This window comes from Schistocerca nitens, chromosome 3 (genome assembly GCF_023898315.1).
Source record: "Schistocerca nitens isolate TAMUIC-IGC-003100 chromosome 3, iqSchNite1.1, whole genome shotgun sequence".
In the NCBI taxonomy this organism is placed as follows: Eukaryota; Metazoa; Arthropoda; class Insecta; order Orthoptera; family Acrididae; genus Schistocerca; species Schistocerca nitens.
In genome coordinates, this window is record NC_064616.1 from 308,259,988 (window position 1) to 308,280,220 (window position 20,233).

A 20,233-nucleotide genomic window follows, 5' to 3' on the forward strand; every position below is an offset into this window, starting at 1 on the left:
TACAGGATGAAAAAAAATTACCAACAAAGTCCTGAGAAGAGAACTAATTAACAGCCAAGAGGATGTATAAAATATACTGAGGTTTTTAAAAAATATTAAACTGGTAATATACACTGAGCTGACTAAAGTCATGGAATCTCCTAATATCGTGTTGGACGTCCTTTTGCCTAGCGTAGTGCACCAGCTCGACGTGGCGTGGACTCAACAAGTCGTTGGAAGTCCCCTGTAGAAATATTGAGCCATGCTATCTGTACAGCTGTCCATAATTGTGAAAGTGTTGCCGGTGCAGGATTTTCTGCTAGAAATGACCGCTCGATTATGTCCCATAAATGTTCAATGGGTGTCACGTCAGGTGATGGGTGACCAAATCATTGGTTCGAATTGTCCAGAACGCTCTTCAAACCACTATGAACAATTGTGGCCCGGTGACATGGCGCATTGTCATCCATAAAAATTCCATCATTGTTTGGGAACGGGAAGTCCATGAATCGTTGCAAATGGCCTCCAAGTAGCCGAAAATAACAATTTCCGGTCAATGATTGGTTCAGTTGGACCAGAGGATCCAGTCCATTCCATGTAAATAGAACCCACGCCATTATGGAGCTACCCACCAGCTTACACAGTGCCTTGTTGACAAATTTACTCGATGGCTTCGTGGGGTCTGCGCCACACTCGAGCCCACCATCAGATCTTACTAAATGAAGTCGGGACTCATCTGGCAGTTTTCCACTCGTGTAGGGCCCACTCGATATGTTCACGATCCCAGGAGAGGCGCTGAAGGCGATGTTATGCTGTTGTTAGCAAGGTCACTCTCGTCGGTCGTCTGCTGCTATAGCCCATTGACGCCAAATTTCGCCGCACTGCCCTGACGGATGCTTTCGTCGTACGTCCCACATTGATTTCTGTGGTTATTTCAGGCAGTGTTGGTTGTCTGTTAGGTCTGACAACGCTACACAAACGTCGCTTCTCTCGGTCGTTAAGGGAAGACTATCGGCCGTAGTTTTTCGTATAGAGTAGTAATGCTTGAAATTTGGTACTCTCGGCGCACTCTTGACAATGAATCTCGGAATATTGAATTCCCTAACGATTTCCAAAATGGACTGTGCCATTCGTCTAGCTCCAACTACCGTTTCGCGTTCAAAGTCGGCTAATTCCCGTCGTGCGAGCTTTTCCACAAGAATCACCTGAATACAAATGACAGCTCCGCCGATGCTCAGTTCTATTTTTTACCTTGTGTTTGCGGTACTGCCACCATCTGTATATGTGCATATCGATATCCCATGACTTTTGTCGCCTCACTGTATATATGCGTTTTCAAAATCATAAATTATCTAGGAGAATACTGTGAAGTGCACAATAAAATGATACGGCAAGTCACAGCAGATACCAGTTAGCAACATTTTGTTATCAACAAAAGTATAAGTAGGGTAATGAACTGTGTTCGAATTAATTCAGTCGATGCTGAGAGCATTAGATAAGGAGATGAGGCTTTAAAAGTAGTAGACGGCTTTTCCAATTTCGCTAGCAAAATAACTACGACATAAATACAGAGAACATTAATTGCAGACTGGCAATAACAAGAAAACCTTTCTGGAAAAGAGAAATATGCAAACATCTAACACAAATTTATGTGTTAGGAATTCTTTTAGGAAAGTATTTTTCTGGACTGTAGTCTTACATAAAAGTGAAACATTGCCGATAAACAGTATAGACAAGAGGAGAATACAAACTTTTGGATTGTGGTGTTGCAGAAGAATACTGAAGCTTAGACTGGTAAATCGCAAAACTGCTGTACAGGCATTGAAATGAATCGGAAAGGAAAAAAATTTGGCACGATTTGGCTAAAAGAAGGGATCGGTTAGTGGTACACATCGTTAGTTATACTGTAGAGACGTTAGTGGGATAAAAATTATAGAGGGAGACTTGAGACAATTCTCAGATTATAATGCACTACATTTCGTAATGTGGACGTGTTGGTAGACATGGCCTCCAGTTATTCTATTTTCGACGTGGAGAAAGCTTCGTTGGTTTTTTATTATTTTGTTTTTTTTTTCTTTTTCTTGTTATCAAACATAACTTATCAAGATGTGGAAACTGTTGCAGTTAACTGAAGATTTTCACGGAGCATCACGTTTGTGGGAAATTAGTAATTCCGAGTAATAAAATCGCAACATGAAAAAGTTGCTTAGCGAAGAGCTGGCCCGGCCGGGGTAGCCGAGCGGTTCTAGGCGCTACAGTCTGGAATCGCGCGACCGCTACGGTCGCAGGTTCGAATCCTGCCTCGGGCATGGCTGTGTGTGATGTCCTTAGGTTAGTTAGGTTTAAGTAGTTCTAAGTTCTAGGGGACTGATGTCCTCAGAAATGAAGTCCCATAGTGCTCAGAGCCATTTGAACCATTTTTGAAGAGCTGGCCAAAAAATACTAAATATCAGTGAGTCTTGTTGAAAAATACATGTTGTCTTCTACTTTCAAAGTCAAAAGTAAATTACAGCCGAAACGATGCCCCTCCATAAACAATTCACGTTTCCACCAATGTCTCCTCTTTCGATTTCTTTCACTATCCTTTATTATCACTGCACAAGTCGCGATCCCAACCAGGTCAGACATATTTAGCGAATATCGAGAACAAGCCATTCATGTGTGTGCACGTGACAAAGTATCTAGTCTGTTTATATACACTGTCCAGCTACATGTCTATCAACAGTCCCTCTACCGTATTTAATCGCTCGATTTTGTATCCAAGTGCGTACTTACTAAAGGTTTGACTGCAGTAAACAGGTTCAAGTAAATGAATGTTGCATCAAACGGTCTTCTTATTGAAGACCACAATAACAAAAAGAATGAAACAATCTCGCAGACTAGAGTATTTCAAAAGTTTTGGAAATGCACATTTTGTTCACTCTATGGGAAGTCACCACATCACTCTCACATTTGTTTTCATAAACTGTCATTGACGTGATATGTTTGCAAGTGTACCCATAATTATTAATCGCAGTTTGCTTCACGCCCAGTTAGCTGAATATATTCTAAGAAAGATAATAGCAATTTCTGAAAGGTTGTTCAGCTAAAAGGCTACATTTAATTGTGGACTACAGAGCGGTTTCGACATTTAAGATACTTGTAGGTGCGCAAGCAAGATAACAACAAATTTATATAAACTCTGTACAACTATGCTGACTATATTGTCAGTTAATAAAAAAAGTGAAGTACCATGCGTAGTTGTTTACAAGTATTGGAAAATCCTTAAATTAGATGTGTGTCAAAAATTGTCATAATCTCTTTGTAAACAGTTTTCTGCCCTTTACCGTTATTTCATTGCCTCGCCCATCTGAACGAGAGTGGACTGAAAGTTCTATATTACCGCTCTTCTTTTTAAGGAAAGCTATTAAAACTAAAAAGTTGTAATATCTGAAATCAATAATTCAAATAATAAATTGAAATATCTATGACCAATGTCTACATCTGCATCTACATAATTACTCCGCAATTCACAATCAAGTACTCGGCACCTTCAAGCTATTTCTGTACTGTTCCACTCTCGAACGGTGCGCGGGTAAACGAACACTTAAATCTTTCTGTGCTAGCTCTGATTTCTCTTTTTTTGTAGTGGTGATCGTTTCTCCCTATGCAGGCCGACACAACAAAATATTTTCGCAATCGGAGGGGAAAGCTGGTGATTGAAATTTCACGAGAAGATTCTGCCACAAGAATAACGCCTTTGTTTTAATGATTGCCATCCAAATTCACGCATCATGTCCGTGGCACTCTCTCCCTAATTCCCTGATAATACAAAACGAACTGCCCTTCTTTGAACCTTTTGATGTCCTTCGTCACTCGCACCTGATGCGGATCCCACACCGAACAGCAATACTCCAAAAGAGGGCGAATAGGCGTGGTGTTAGCAGTCTCTTTGGTAGACCTGCTTCTGTCTTTGGTTTGCTTTCATCACAACGTTATCTATGTGATCATGTCAATTAATTTATTCGTAATTGTAGTCCCTAAGCATCTAATTGAATTTACATTCTTTAGATTTGTGTAATTTACCGTGTAACCGAAATTAAGTGGATTTATTTTACTACTCATGTGGATGACTTCAAACTTTTCATTATTTGCTACTTTTCGCACCATACAAATTTCTTGTCTAAATCAATTTTCAATTGGTTTTGATCATCTGTTGACTTTACAAGACTGTAAATAACAGCATCATCTGCAGACAATTTAAGAGGGCTGCTCAGATTGTCTCCTAATAGTTAAAGAGAAACCAGGAAAGCAGTTGAAGTATTTGAGGACTTCGTTATCAAAGAAACCATCAAATTATAAATGATAGCAGCCACGTACCCAACACATTTAATAATCACTTTCTGGAAGTCGCTCAGAAGATTGACAGGTGCAGTTCAAGTGATAAAGCAATAGAAAGATCTTTAATAAGTAATTCCACGTACATGCAGACAAATTACAATCACTCGACATTTTGCCAAAGAAATTAAAAATGCAATAAACTACCTTAAAAACAAAAGCTCTCAACTATCGAGCAAAGTACTAAAATCCTATTCTTCTTTGCAGATATGCAATGTATTCAACCGCATATCCAGTACAGCGCAATCAAAAGGGATATTTCCAGTCACACTTAATCTGCTCTTGTCAGACCCCTTTACGACAAAAGTAGTGAGACATATATTACTAATTAACCCACCAGTCTCACTAACTACCCGTTTTCGAAGGTACTAGAAAAGATCGAGTATACAAGAACCATCACACACCTCTCACAAAATAAGATAGTTGCACACAATTTGGAATTGAAAAGGGTTTCTCCACAGACCATGTCATTTTTCAACTCACGTATCAGAATATACAAAATTTAAATCACAAAATGTTGTCAGTTCGTGTTTTTTTGTGACTTTCCATGGAATTTGACTTTGCACTTCACAATATTTTCTTAGGTAATTAATAATTTTAAAAGCATGTACATATACTACCAATTTAATTTTTTAAACTTATATACATGTTTTAAATACTCTCAGTTGTTAGTTACATCTCTCCTCAGAGACCTTCGTGGTAAACATAGTAACCTCTTTTCACGACACTATTCATTCCGTTTATCTGCTATTCCAAGTTCTTTTCTGTTTCTAACAGCGTTATAATGTTACCTCTAAACCCTGAAGCTTTTTTTTATTTCTTGTCCCAGAATTGTAATTCCTTTTCCAAATTTCTCCTAGGTTTCCTTTTCTACATGCACTATGTACAGATTGAATAACACGGCGATCGGCTACAACGCTTCCCGCCTGACCTCCTGCCCTGGAATAAGACGAGATATGGAACTTCGCCACCAAGGAGAGCAGAGCATTCGTAGTTGGTTGAGGAAATTTGTTACGCAAGTGACGCACAGACGTGTTTAGTCGGCTTAAGGTCGACTCACACGTGACGGAACAGAATGTCGAACATTCTACAACGCATTTCAAATTGTGACATCCCGCACAGGTCGTCAACGTAACGGAGCGTCAACGTCACCGTTTCTCGGGAAGAATGTATTGAGCTTGACGTTGGCAAGAGTGACCGGGGCCGGAGGGGGAGGGGGGGGGTTCGTCTGCTAACTTATCGCTCACTCATGTTATAATGCTGTCTTTTGTGCTTTTTGTCTCATTAGTTTTGTTTTATTGATTGGTTTCCAGGAGAACTTGTATACATTTCTCATGCCTGTTCGCCGGCCGCGGTGGTCGTGCGGTTCTAGCGCTGCAGTCCGGAACCGCGGGACTGCTACGGTCGCAGGTTCGAATCCTGCCTCGGGCATGGATGTGTGTGATGTCCTTAGGTTAGTTAGGTTTAAGTAGTTCTAAGTTCTAGGGGACTGATGACCTAAGATGTTAAGTCCCATAGTGCTCAGAGCCATTTGAACCTTTTGAACCGATGCGGAACAACAATACATTTTTGGCACTGCTCCTCTTCTCCCCACTGCCCTTCGTCCCTTTCCAAGAACCATTTGAACCATGCCTGTTCATCATAAAAAAAAGACCAGAGACCTGAAAGAGAAAAATTATTTAACTTTTACAGTAGCTGGGCAAAGGAAAAAATTACACTGTGCATAAATAAGAGCACACGATTTCCATACGACAACCTATTTGTAACAGTGAAAATGTCTGCTTTAGTGAAGGAGAAATATACACGTGGTTTTGAAGTTATTTGGTGGGGAGAGTGTTGTACCTGGAGGATAGTGTACATAGGGACACATGATGTTTCCTGATCGGTGTTTCAATCTAGTGACTAATTTTAGAATCACATGACGGAATGCGTCGGGTCCGGCCTTTTTAAGTGTGTCTGTTGTTGTGAGACATGAGGTTCTGTTTTGTGCAGCGATTGTATATATTACAAGTTCTACATATTTAAGTACTGTATAACATACTAAAGCTATTTGGCGAATATTGTTAATTCTTCAGCCACAGAGTTTTTTAGTGAGTAAATTTTTCACGCTGTTTCACTTCTCACTAGATCACCATACAAACTTTGTCGAGAACATCGGTTATGAATTTTGCTATGACCATTAATAAATTTTTGATTGCTAGCTCCTTAATTCTGGTCGTACAGTCCAACTTTCGTATCACAGATCTCGTAACGTCACTTTCATAGTTAGGTACAGAACTAAGCGACGCTGTGCTGCCGTTCTGTCTGGTGTGGCATTTCCGGTAACGTCTTCCGTTCCTTTCCGTTGACGTCCGTCTGAATCGAGTTTAAGCGCTGGGGAGTGCGGAACCGCGCGTTGCGTAACGCACTTAACTGATGGCCGGCGCAAATGCGTGGTGAGATGTAACGAGGCGCGTGTCGCCGGCATCGCAAACCACGCAGGCGATCGTGTGCGCCGATGGCTGGCAGATACGTGCAATTAAAGACAGTGGCGGTCACGTCGAGCGTCACATGATCGTGCCACCAACAACGTACCGGCCCATACGCGTCCATTTCTCCCCCCCCCCCTCCCCATTTGCATTGTAAATAAGCCTCCCCGTGATGGCCGATCCGCCGCCAACCACCCGTCTCGTCACGAAACATTTTAATTAAGAGACCCATTAGCGAGATAATGAATATCCTGGGAAGCTCGTGCAATTGCGCACCGTAGCCTAAGCCAACAAGAAAAGGTAAGGTCTATGCAGAGTAGCTGTTAGGGACGAGACGGATTCCTATCACGATGGGCTAATGAGTCTCCGCGCTAGGACCTAACTGAAGTGGCAACGTTTATTTTTGAGAGCCCGGAAGGAGCAAGGAGGGGGGAGGGGGGCAGTGAGGCTTCCCGTACGGACAGCGTGCCGGATAAAGTGAACGTAGCTCCGGAGAAGATTCGCAGGTGAGTACTCACGCGATACGCCCGAAACCAAAAGGCACTACAGAAAAAGGAATTAAACGACATGCCGAAATGGAAGTCACGAAGGATGAAAGCCTGCGAAGGTTGGCCTGCTCACTGCTGTAGAGATGAGAAAAAGTTTTAGTAAGAGCCGGCCTCCACTATCTTAGGGCACCGCCCCTAACTACACCTACATAATGTTTCTGCGATGATCATATAAACGATTTGAGTATTTTCTGAAGGTATTTGTCTGAAGTGTAGCCTTGCACGCAAGTGAAATGCGGACGATGAACAGTTCAGACAAGAAGATGGTTCAAATGGCTCTGAGCACTATGGGACTTAACTTCTGAGGTCATCAGTCCCCTAGAACTTAGAACTACTTAAACCTAACTAACCTCATACACATCCATGCCCGAGGCAGGATTCGAACCTGCGACCGTAGCGGTAGCGCGATTCCAGACTGTAGCGCCTAGAACCGCTCGGCCACTTCGGCCGGCAGACAAGAAGAGAAGAGGAGCTATTGAAACATGGTTCTACAGAAGAACGCAGATGATTAGACGGGCAGATCGGATATCTAATGTGGAAGTGCTGAATAGAACAAGGGAGAAAAGATACTGATTGCACAACTTGATTAAAAGAAGTGATCGATTGAAAAGACAGATCCTGAGGCATCAAGGATTCGTCAGTTTGGTAATGGAAGAAAGTTTGGGGTGTTATAGACTGTAGAAGGAGACCAAAGATTGTCTGTAGTAAGCAGGTTGCAATAGATGTAAGATGTAGCAGTTACGGAGATATTAAGAGGCTTCCACGGGATATACTTGCATGGAGAGCAGCTTCAAACCAGTCTTCAACATAAGAATACAGCTTCAACGGTATAAAATTTCATGAATGATAAAGAAGAGCAAATATTTGATTTGAGATGAAGAACCCTGGTCCGTAAAAGACAGAGTCGAAAGTCACGAAGTCAAACGTGTTGTGGGATAACTCAGAAAACGGAGCACAAGAACCTTCAAATCAGTATTCGTATGATGTAATAAAACGATTTAGTGGAAACGAAAATCTATGCAACTGGGACTTGAACCCGGATTTCCTGCTTTTCGCTTGAAGTCGTCTTATCCATCAGGTTATGTAAACTCTCTTCAATGCTTGACTCAAACATTCATTGCCATTCATGTTTCCACTTATAATTTCAGAACACTACCACCAGAGGTTATCGGACGAGGTATGTGGGAGTAGCATCACTGGGAGGAACGTAGTCGGCCGAGGACCGTGGCTTACTCACCCACAAGATTATATTCTGAGCAGCCAAAACATTATGACCACCTGTCTAATTGCGAGTTGGTCCACCTTTCGAACGTAATACGGCAGCGATTCTGGGTGCCACGAATTCGACAAGCCCTTGGCAGGTTTCCAGACGTACCGGGTGATCAAAAAGTCAGTATAAACTTAATAAACCACGGAATAATGTAGATAGAGAGGGTAAAATTGACACACATGCTTGGAATGACATGGGGTTTTATTAGAACGAAAAAAAAAATGCTAGACGCGTGAAAGATCTCTTGCGCGCATCGTTTGGTGATGATCGTGTGCTCAGCCGCCACTTTCGTCATGCTTGGCCTCCCAGGTCCCCAGACCTCAGTCCGTGCGATTATTGGCTTTGCGGTTACCTAAAGTCGCAAGTGTATCGTGATCGACCGACATCTCTAGGGATGCTGAAAGACAACATCCGACGCCAATGCCTCACCATAACTTCGGACATGCTTTACAGTGCTGTTCACAACATTATTCCTCGACTACAGCTATTGTTGAAGAATGATGGTGGACATATTGAGCATTTCCTGTGAAGACCATCATCTTTGCTTTGTCTTACTTTGTTATGCAAATTATTGCTATTCTGATCAGATGAAGCACCATCTGTCGGACATTTTGTGAACTTTTGTATTTTTTTGGTTTTAATAAAACCCTATGTCATTCCAAGTATGTGTGTCAATTTGTACCTCTCTATCTACATTATTCCGTGATTTATTCAGTTTTCAAATTTATACTGACTTTTTGATCACCCAATATGTGGCACTAGATGTCTACGCACAGGTCACACAGTTCCCGTAAATTACGGGCCGGTGTTTCGTTGGCGCTGATCTGTCGTCGAATAGCGTCGTATATGTGTTCCATTGCGTTCAGATTGGGCGAATTTGGTGACCAAGCCATCAAACTGAGTACACTATCATACTCCCCAGGCCAGTGAAGCTTGATTCTGGCATATTGTGATGCGTACAGGTAACCCCCTGGAAGATGCCATCGCCATCAGTTTGGCTCGATGCAACTGGTCTGCAGTAATGTTCACGCAGTGCACAGCTGTCATGGTGCCTTCAGTTACACAGTTACGCCCAAAAGTCCCATGGATGGCCAGATGACTGTGCCCCATAGCGTATTACTGCCCAAACCGACCTACATTCGTGCCGTGGTGCATGTTTCGAGCAGTTGTCGCCTGAGTCTGGACACGACCATGGACCTGGTGTTACAAGCAACGTGATCCATCCCACTAGTGACACGTTTCAGTTTATCCATGGTTCAATCTCGATTATTCCGCACCAACTGCAATCGTAATTGACGATGTCTTAGGTCAACATGGGAGCACGGAGGGGTCGTGTGCTGCAGGGTCCCATGTTTAACAAAGTGCACTGAGCTGTGTTCTCCGAAACGCTTCTGCCTGCACCAGCATCCTACTCTGTCTTCACATCTGTCACAGATCACCACCTGATTTACAAAGTGGGCAAGTCTCCGACTTCCACTTTCTGCCATAAGGCGCATACGTCCAACAACCTTTCGACTTCTGAATGTCTCGGCAGAAACTTCTGAATGGTGGGCTCCATGTGGTTCCCAAGTTGTGCAGCGACCGTAAACCATAAAATTACCAAATAAGCAGGAACCAGTCGCAAAATCATGTTTTCTTTATTTACTTTTTCAAATCGATTTCAACTGATTAACAGCCATCATGGGTGCTGCAAATACAAGAATAAAAATAATTAATAACAGTGACCAAATGAATAAATGTACATTACTTTACATGTGCATTCAGCAATTTGGCGCCATCTGCCGGAAAAACATCCGATCTTTCTGAATATCATTAACTGTACGCTAGATGGATGCCAACACCGTTTTACGTTTTGGCATTATGATTAAGTTTTGCTCCTCCATAATATGATAAGTAATTTTAAATTTTTTTAAAAAGTTTTTTAAAAATTTTTCTATGGTGTGCTTCTCACCTGTTTGTTCCTTTTTTACTAATTTGTACAATCGCTTTTTGGCATATATAACTGTACTATGTGGTTGACAAAATCTTTGTCAATACATCCATTTTTTTTAAATATTTCAATATTTTATCATTATATTTTACCTGACTTTATATGGCATTTCTTCTTCTCATTTTTATTTTAGCTGCACCTTTTCTCATAGAGGGCGGGTTTGCTTTGCAGCACCCCCTTATGGTTTCTCGTTGTCATAGTCAATTCTCGATGTATCACTTTATGTCTGACCTCTGCTTAAGACAGTGTTACTACTCAGGGCACACATTCGTTGAAAGGTAAATTTGTATGTGCATTTTAAATGGTTTAATGCGTGTATATACATTTAATTGGTTTTATGTTGCTTGATATACATTTATTCATTTGGTCACTGTTATTAATTATTTTTATTTTTATTCTTGTATTTGTAACACCGATGATGGCTGTTAATTAGTTGAAATCGATTTGCAAAAGTAAATAAAAAAACATGATTTTGCGACTGGTTGCTGCTTATTTGGTAATTTTAACCTTTCGACTACTCGTGGTTTCACCGTCGTTCAATAATTTTCCATGGATGCTCACGACAGCAGCACGGCAACAACCGACCAGCCTCGTCTTTCCGAGGTGCTTGTTCCCGGGTGTCCGGTCATAACACTCTGCCTTCGCCAAAATGGCTTATTTCAGAAGAATTCCCCATTTGCCGCTCGTATCATCGCTAGAATGATTCCCCATTCGTCTCTGCTCCGATTATACTCTTTGCTCGCCACGTGACGTGTCCTTAACGCCATTACGCGGTATTCAATCTATCGGTGGCAGTGATCATAACACTTTGGCTCATCAGTGTAAATCAAGTGGAATAGATTCACTAAAATCAAATGAATGGAGCGACGGCGATGAAATCAATGAAGAAGTAAATAATCTTGATCTTCTTGAACTCCAAACTGATCTTGTTAATAAGACAAAAGTGATGCGACACATTTTTTTCTGAAATCAGGTTCGTTTTATTCAGGATTCTAATGCACCATATATAATACGGCTACAACACCCTTTTTCAACATAATCAGTGTTCAACGCGACGGCCTTACGCCGCCTTACAGCAAGAGCCTGTATGCCGCATGGTACCATTCCACTGGTCGACGTCGGAGCCAACGCCTTCCTGCATCAATAACCTTCCCATCATAAACGTACTGCTTCCCGTGGAGTGCATCCTTCACTGGGCCAAACAGATGGAAGTCGGAAGGTGCGACACCTGGGCTATAGTGTGGCTGAGGAAGAACGGTCCAGTGAAGTTTTGCGAGCTCCTCGCGGGTGCTCAGACTGGTGTGAAGCCTTGCGTTGTCGTGGAGAAGGAGAAGTTCGTTTGCATTTTTGTGACGACGAACACGTTGTGATCCGTCGATCACCTCGAATGAGAGTGTCCGTAAGTTCCAACATTGCAGTTGTGTACAGCCGGCCGGCACGCAAGAGATCGGACAGATTTGCGCGACGTTGTTGTAATGATCATAGACGCCTCGCCCAACGACTCACCGTGCATTTGTCCGCTGCTAGGTCTCTGTAAGACACTGTGTAAGCGCTTATGAATATCTGCGGTGCTCTGGTTTTCGCCAGAAGAAACTCAATGACAGCTCTCTACTTGGAACTCGCATCCGATACAGTCGCCATTTTGAAGGCTACGTAGACCGCCGCCTCCGATCGAAACTTCATGAAATTAAAGCAGGGCTTAACAACTGGCCGGTTTTGAGCACGAGTACTCGCGTCTGCTGAGGCACCTGCTCGCGAGCAGCTGCAAGGTCGTGGAGTGGGGAGGGAGGGGAAATGCGCGCGCACGTTTGAATAGGGCCGCAGCGTGCCTACTGAATTCGCGCCGACTGTGTAACGTTTAAAGTACTACGATCAGCTCGTAACAGTCACTTCGCTGGTTAAGAATCATGTGAAGTCGCCGTTGTGTAACCCCAACCATGCTTTCGCAGTTCAACCCCCATTGGGAGGAATTGTATCTGTTTACTGAAAAAGTTGGTGTTGCAAAATGATTAGTATGTCACAAAACGCTGAATTCTTTTACGATATTTAATTTGCAGCGACATTATATGTCGTACCACGCGAAAGACTACGGACGTGGAAAATGTGATTGACCAGATCGTGCACAGGAAGTTATTAAACTTAAAACGAAGCTATCCGAAGAAGATCTGGACGACGAAGGAAAATCAACTGAGGCAGCTCTCAGAGTGGGTTACAAAACTGCTTTGCTTTTAGCAAAATCCCTGCGCCCCTTAACTGATGGCGATTTAATAAAAGAATGTTTGGTAGCTGCAGCGGAACATTTGTGTCCATCTCAAGTTGAACTGTTTCTGATTGTGCCATTATCTAACATGACCATTATGCGTCGCATACAGGACATGGCAGACGACGTCCAAAGCCAGTTTGCAAATATCTGTAAAGATTTTATGGCGTATTCTCTAGCTCTGGACGAAAGAGTTGATATCACTGGAACAGCGCAGCTTGCCGTATTTATTAGAGGTGTTAATAGAGATCTTCAGGTGAGGGAGGAGCTCCTCGATGTAGTAGCCATGAAGAACACTACAACCGGAGGTGATATTTTAAGTAGTGTTGAAGAAAGTGTTGAAAATATAGGATTGTCGTGAAGTTCTTTAGTTTCAGTGTCTACAGATGGTAGGGGCATACACTAAGCTAATAAAATTATGAGGCAGGTGTACATTCTCCTTTATTTGTTTCATTTGTCGCAGTAATAATTCGTGGGTGATATTCCTACAGGTGGCCGTGGATTTACATCGACTGGCGGCAGCTGTTGTGTACCCCACGTGACTCTCCCCACTCTCCGCTCTGGTCCGGTAGTGGGGGTAGCGTGCTCGCGCTGCTCCGTGCTCGCGCCTTGCTGCTCACAGCTTGCTCCGCGAGCACGAATGTTGTGAAGCCCTGAATTAAAGGGTCTGAAGCGAGAATATCCCACGACGTCCCACAAGAAATTCCGCACTTTTTTCAGTCGAAATTGGTCGAGAAAAAAAGTGTTGCATTACTTATTGAACGCCCGTCGTGCTGATAAAATACCACCACAGCTGTATTCGTACACATTTACTATTTCACAACCGGTTTCGTTCAATAGAACATCATCGCGTTATATTGCTAACAGTCTTCGTACCAAATCCCAACAGTGTTTTACCAATGTCACGACTTCATACATCTAGATATCTTACCCAAGGTTAAAGGCTGGAACATGACAATCATATAAACACTCGATTGCCTGAGAGAAAGACGCTCGCTTACCCAGCAACGATACATTCCTCTAGAGAACAGCATCATCAGTGAGCACACTGAGAGAGCTGCTGCAGTCACGTAAAATGGTGGTGGCGGATTTGAGTTCCGTCTTGCACGTGGGAAAGGTAGTGGTCAGGGATGCGGGACTTAGATATGGCGTTACTCTCTTCACTAGTAGCAGGAATATTGATAGAAATGTTCGTAGGTATGCATATGATGCATGAGCCTGTTCTAGCGCACCGGAAAAAATTTGTCACCCCCAGAAGAAATCATGCTAATGTAGTGTAGTACTGCCTCTAGCACTGATAATGGCCTAAGTTCGGCGACTAAGAGAGTCTACAGGTTTCTTCAGGTATGTAATACCCAGCTGAGGCCATTCACTGATGATTACATCCCGTAGAGCTACGAACCTGCAGGGATGATGATCGCTACGTTTTGCACGCTATTCCAAATGGTGCCAGACATTTTCTACAGGATTAAGATCGGGTGATTTACAGAACCAGTCGAGGTTCAAAAAGGCGCCTAAGTGCTCGTCAAACCAGAAACGTATGCATTCTGCATTCTCAACACGGCCGTTGCCATGTTGGAAGACGGCGGCCACAGCATTGCCCTCCTCTGGATGTAGAAGTTGGGGCAACACTTGCTGGCCGAGAGTGTTGAAATTAACATTCTGTTTCATTTTCATGATGAGCTGAATGAGAGTGGGTCCAAGTCATGGTACGAAAAACGCCCACGAAACATCACAAACCATCTGCTGTCTGAAGTACAACCTACACTTCAAGCCACCCCACCCACCCACCCGCCCACACACACACACACACACACACACACACACAGCGTGTTAAACGCTTCATTAGGCTGTCGATGCACACGTTGCCTTGCACTATTCGGAAAGAGATAAACTTGCGACTCGGGCCACACTACACACCTCCAGTCAGCTACTGTCTAATTTCTGTGTTTTTGGCCCATTAAAGACGTTGTGAGCAATTGCCTTTTGCCAAGTATCAGATTCCAAACGTTTGCTCGGAAACTGGTAGAGATGGACATGCATTCACTGACAGAAGCAATTCCTGTCGAAACTAAAACCGGTTTTCATTGACAAGGCGTGACGCTTGTCTCCATTCCCAGTAGCTTAGGATGTTTTTACGCCCACTGTTCTTACGCCGTGTTTCATGGCGGCGAATGGTACACCATTCCTTGTAGGCACGTTGAACAGTCCGCGTTGACACACCAACATATCGGGCAACGTTTCACTCTGTGATCGTCGGTACTTCCAAGCATGATAGTTCCTTTTCCTATTCTGCATGGGCCCATCTTCCTGTGCTGATTCCATACAACCGCCTGGCACATATACATCACTTCACTACCATATCTTAGGTCAGAGGTGATGGGCAACATGACCGCTTATCAGCTGTATTATCTGTAGCGTCCCAAAGCGAGCAGTGTGCTCTTTTAAGCAAGTCACTAATATTTTCTTCATATATTTGTGACTCCTTCTCTCCTCCATTACTGAAATCCAGTGACCTCAACGATCGGGACATCATGTTCGATTACTTCTGTGACACGTATACGTGATTCAGAAGCTTGACCCAGTTATTTGCCCGACGAGTTGACCGCTGGAAACTTGAGGCCTCTTTGCCTACATCCACATCTATACTCCACACGCTACCTTACGGTATGTGACCGAGGGTACTTCTGGTACCATCATTTCACGCTTTTCCTGTTCCATTCGCTAATGATGTAAGGGAAGAACGACTATCGGTAAGTCTGCGCATAAGTTCTAATTTCTCTGATTTTCCTGTCGTGGTCATTTTTGCGAGACGTGTGGGGGAGGAAGTAATACGTTTCCCCATCCTTCTTGGAGCGTACGCTCTCGGAATTTTAACAACAAACATCTCTATGATGCAGAACTCATCTCTTGTAGCACCTGGCACTGGAGTTCGTAGAACATCTCCGTAAAGCTCTCGTGGTTACAGAACTTCATATGGGTCCCAGATTAACGAACATTACTGAAGAATCGCTAGAACGAATATTTTGTAAGCCGTATATTTCGTGGACGAACTGCATTCCTGACGATTTTTGCAACGAATCACAGCCTACCATTTGCATTTAGTACGGTAAGTTTAAGTGGTAATTTCACGTTTGAGCGCTCCGAACGGTTGCTTCCGGGTACGTTGAAGTTGGTTTTGTTTCCTGTGTTTTATCACCAAGATGGACAATAATTAAAGCAAAGCGAGGGTAATGGAATGCAGTCGAATTGAATCAATCGATGCTGAGAGAATTAGGTTAGGAAACGAGACACTAAAAGTAGTAGATAAATTTTGCTATTTGAGTTGTAAATAACTGGTTTTGGTGGACGTAAGAAGGATATAAACTTTAGAATGGCAATGGCAAAAAAGTGTTTCTGAAATAGAGAAATTTGTTAATATCGGATATAAACTTGAGTGTTAGGAAGTCTTTTCTGAAGGTATTTGTCTCGAGCACAGCCTTCTATGCAAGTGAAAAGTGGATGATAAACAGTTCAGACAAGAAGAGAATAAAAGATTTTGAAATGCAGTTTACAGAATTATGCTGAAAATTAGATGGATAGGTAATATGACTAATGAAAAGGCACTGAAGAGAATAGGGGAGAAAAGAAATTTGTGACATTCCTCGACTAAAAGAATGGATCAGTTGGTAGAACACATTCTGAGACCCTAAGGGATTTCCATTTTAGTGTTGGAGGGAAGTGTGTGTGTGTGTGTGTGTGGAGAGAGAGGGGGGGGGGGGGGAGGGAACTTGTAGAGGCAGACAAAGAGATGAATACAGTAAGCAGGTTCAAAAGGTGTAGGTTGCAGTAGTTATTCGGAGATGTTGTGTTCGAACATTATGAATTACCTTGAAGAGAATGGTCTATTGGCACACTGTCAACATGGATTTATAAAACATCATTTTTGTAAAACACATCTAGCTCTTTACACGCACTCAGTGATGAGTGCTATTGACAATGGATTTCAAATGTATTCCGTATTTCTAGATTTTCGAAAGACTTTTAACGTTGTTCCACACAAGCGGTTCGAAACCAAATTGCGTGCTTATTGAATATCGTCTCAGTCATGTTACTGGATTCGTGATTTCCTATCAGAAAGGTCACAGTTCGTAGTGACTGACGGAAAGTCATCGAGTAAAACAGAAGGGATTTCTGGCGTTCCCCAAGGTTGCGTTATAGGCCCTCTGCTGTTCCTTATCTATATAAACGATTCAGGGGACAATCTGAGCGGCTTTCTCAGGTTGTTTGCAGATGGTGCTCTGCTTATCGTCTAGTAAACTCGTCAGAGGATCAAAACAAATTGGAAAACGATTTAGAACAGATATCTGAGTGGTGCGTAAACTGGCAATTGACCCTAAATAATGAGAAGTGCTCGGTCTTCCACATGAGTACTAAAAGGAATCAATTAAATTTCGGTAACACGATAAATCAATCAAATCTAAAGGTCGTAAATTCAACTAAATACCTACGAATTACAGTTACGAACAATTTAAATTGGGAAGAACACATAGAAAATGTTGCGGGGAAAGCAAACCAAAGGCTGCATTTTATTGGCAGAACACTTATAAAATGTAACAGATCTAATGAAAGAGACTGCTTACACTACGCTTGTCCGTCCTCTTTTGCGGTACTGCTGCGCGGTCTGGGATCCCTACCAGATAGGATTAATGGAGTACATCGAAAAAGTCGAAAGAAGAGCAGCACTTTTTGTATTATCTCGAAATAGTGAAAAGAGTGTCACGAACATCATACAGGATTCGGGATGGACGACATTAAAACAAAGACGTTTTTCGATGCAGCAGAATCTTCTCACTAAATTTCAATCACCAACTTTCTTCTCCGAATAGGAAAATATTTTGTTGACGCCGACCTACATACGTAGAAACGATCATCATAATAAACTAAGGGAAATCAGAGCTCGCGCGGAAAGATATAGGTGTTCGTTTCTTCCGCGCGTTGTTCGGCTTCGGAATAATAGAGAATTATTGTGAAGGTGGTTCGATGAATCCTCTGTCAGGCACTTAAATGTGATTTGCGGAGTATTTCTGTAGGTGTAGATGAAGAGCCTTGCATAGAGTAAAGTTGCGTGGAGAGCCGCATCAAACTAGTCTTCGGACTGAAAATCACAACAACAACGAAACAGCGACATCAGCAATAGTGTAATCGAATTCTAATCGACCTCTTCGCCTGTTTATGCGCAATATGTTACTTTTATTTACGCTCTGGAACACTGCTACGCCTTGCTCCAATTGTCAGTGTGACAATGGGAAATGTTACACGATAAACACCTTGACTGGACGTTACGAAACTTATACTCCGTTATTTCCATGCCTGTTGGATATGTTGATTATAATTTCATTCTTATTTTCTATATTTTCGGCAGAGAAAAAAGCCTATGCTACGGATGAAGAGTGGTGAGAATACATTATGGCTGTTTGGTGTGTCTAACGTCACTGGAACTTTTCGAGCGGGTGTCACACCACAGAGGACGTGCATGTGCAACGTATGAACACTGCAGTTCGTACCAAAACTGCCTTGAGGACTGTACTGATCCTTGATTGGCCTGTCTTGCCCCAGATTTGTCTCCCATAAAGCATGTTTGGTTATGTTGTGTTGGCAGAAGAGCCAACACCGTGTTACTAGAGGAGGCCGAAATGCACGCGTTTTAGCTCACGCAGGCTGGCGTGAGGAGGGAAGGACTATATTGACGTGAGGTCTGGAACATGACAAGGAATTAGAATTCAGAAAGCGGACGTAATTAGTTTGATACTTAACTTTAATCCATTAATGATGAACGTCGCTCTTGACGGTACATGATTCACAATATTATCAGTTCAGAATACATTCTTGAAGAACATGGCGCCTTGCTAGGTCGTAGCACATGTCGTAGCTGAAGGCTATGCTAAACTGTCGTCTCTGCAATTGAGAGCGTATGTAGTCAGTGAACCATCGCTAGCAAAGTGGGCTGTACAACTGGGGCGAGTGCTAGCGAGTCTCTAGAGTTGCCGTGTGGCGGCGCTCGGTCTGCAATCACTGATAGTGGCGACACGCGGGTCCGACGTATACTAACGGACCGCGGCCGATTTAAAGGCTACCACCTGGCAATTGTGGTGTCTGGCGGTGACACCACAGTATATGATGTGAAGACGTATACTTTCATGCTAGTCTCCAGCCAGCAACCTTCATGAACTGACTGACACAGCACGAGTCCCAGGGATGGCAATAAACTGCTCAAGGTGACATTCGGAGGCTGTTTGCATCCATGTTGTAAAGAATATAACAGTGTATTGGTTCAAATGGCGCTGAGCACTATGGGACTCAACAGCTGAGGTCATCAGTCCCCTAGAACTTAGAACTACTTAAACCTAACCAACCTACCGACATTACACACATCCATGCCCGAGGCAGGATTCGAACCTGCCACCGTAGCAGTCGCGCGGTTCTGGACTGAAGCGCCTAGAACGGCTTGGCCACCGCGTCCGACAACAGTGTATTCATGCCTGTGGTTGTCACACCTCATACTGGTGTTGACGACTGACATCAGTTCCGCATACAATGAGAGATTTTCCCCGATGAGTCAACTTTTCGGGTATCCTGCAAACTGAACCATGATAACGTTCGTATATGGGGTTAAAGAGTTCTCATATTACACGCAAAATGGAAACAGACAGTGCCAAAGTCTATGTGTGGTGCGGACCTACATACAATTGCATTATTCGTCCATTCTTTTTCAGCGAGTCTACCGTCTACAGCGGTGTCTGCCTGGACATGTTACAATCGTTTGCTATTGCACAGCTGGAACACCCACTACCTGACGCCATATTATACATAGCAGGACACAGCACCACCTCGCGGATCCCTGAAGGTCCTTCAATTTCTGGATGAAACGTTTCCGGATAGATAAACTGCACGAGATGGTCTAATTCAAAGGGCGTTGCGATCACTTGACCTCAAACCACTGTACCTGCGGAGCAGGGGGGAGGGGAGGGGGGGGGTTACTAGTTACCTTACAACTATTTCATGGAACTGTCTCGTCTAAACGAAGCAAATTGGTCACAAAATGTACACAAAGTTTCAGTAGCAAACGGTCTGAAGGAGAGTCGTAGCTTTGGAAACAATGTACTACTTCCGGGTTTGGCTGGCATAGCTGCTTGGCGGCTGCCGCTGAACGAATGTGGCACACTTGTATGTATTCGCCACGTATTGTCTACACAACTCAGGAAGTCTCCAAAGCAGTTGCTTGTTATGACATTCGTACGGTTGCCTGTTCCAGCTCAAGTCCATTTTCCGAAGGACATTCCCATAAAAAATGAACTTTGC